Source organism: Microtus ochrogaster, chromosome 7 (assembly GCF_000317375.1).
Source record: "Microtus ochrogaster isolate Prairie Vole_2 chromosome 7, MicOch1.0, whole genome shotgun sequence".
NCBI lineage: Eukaryota > Metazoa > Chordata > Mammalia > Rodentia > Cricetidae > Microtus > Microtus ochrogaster.
The window spans coordinates 78,636,700-78,637,763 of record NC_022014.1 but is presented as its reverse complement, the minus strand read 5'-3'; the positions used below and the strand labels follow the sequence as shown (position 1 = coordinate 78,637,763).

At 53.9% G+C, this 1,064-nt stretch overlaps 1 protein-coding gene across 1 annotated transcript in view; it reads left to right on the top strand.

Annotated features, from left to right (window-relative positions):
* The first annotated feature begins 487 nt into the window (after window positions 1-487).
* Window positions 488-1,064, top strand: part of Slc25a19 (solute carrier family 25 member 19) — a 14,420-nt gene continuing 13,843 nt past the window's right edge. Inside the window, exon 1 of the mRNA XM_005350734.3 lies at window positions 488-577. The gene's annotated coding sequence lies outside the window, so the exon portion shown is untranslated. The remainder of the gene's footprint in view (window positions 578-1,064) is intronic.

Sequence of the window (1,064 nt, the reverse complement as noted above, 5' to 3'; positions counted from 1 at the left end):
CGGTAACCAAGTCACCCCGCCTGACTGTGTGACAAACGTCAGGGATACAGCCCCCACTAAAGGTTCTCATCCCAAGAACCCATCCTCCAGGCTAATAATGCCAGGCTTCCCTCCATCTTTTCCAAACTTAGATTATACGCATTCTGAGACTACACTAATTTGAATAAAAGTGGGTCAGGTTCAGAGAGCCCTAACCTTCCACACACACCCGCCGACTTCAGAGGCTCAAGCCACTAAAAGAAGCCGACAAAAGAGTCGTAAAAGCTTGCTTCACCATTCGCTTCCTTCCGACGGCAGGAAGACGCACGCACACGCTCAACAGAACTACATCTCCCAGGAGGCTCTTCTCCCTTTCTTAGGGGGCGGGGATTGTGAGCGGAAGACTACATTACCCAGAGATACCTCGGCTGTGACAGTAGATGGTCCCTCCGACGTACATCGATTGGACCATCGGCGGTCATAAACTGCGTGGTGATTGGCCCAGCAGTCCGTCAGTTACTGGCAAGTGCAGTTAAGTTTTGCTGTTGGGCGGAGGGAGAACTGAGCTTGTGGGGCTCGGCGGAACCTGCCTGGTCAGGTGAGTGACCTCTGGCTTTGCTCTCCTACTGGTACTCTCGGGAACTGGTACTCCAGGTCCCTGAGTAGGAACACAGAATGGCAGGTATCCACGCGGGGCGGGGACGGATGCTCATGTGGCACACCTAAGCCCAAAGCATCTTCAGGGACACGGAAGGCGAATCCCCCACCCTGCACCGCAGGCACTTGCACGTGGGGTTGTCTACTGCTCAGAATTCACGGAGAAGCCCCCTTTACTCCCCGGGTACGCCTGCACAGTGTCCCCACACCGGGTCATCTGCAGAGCTCCTCGGCTGAACACGTGGGCTCTCGGTTACTCACCGAAGGACACCTGTCCACCCTGCTGTGGGGTCTGGCATAGAAAGATGCGGTGTGAAGAAATTCGCTTGCACCCCTTGCCCTGCCGCTCAGGTCGGCAGCCACCCTGTCTCGGTCCTGCATTATTTATATTACACAATCATTTTTTTTTTTTTTTTTTTTTTTTTTTT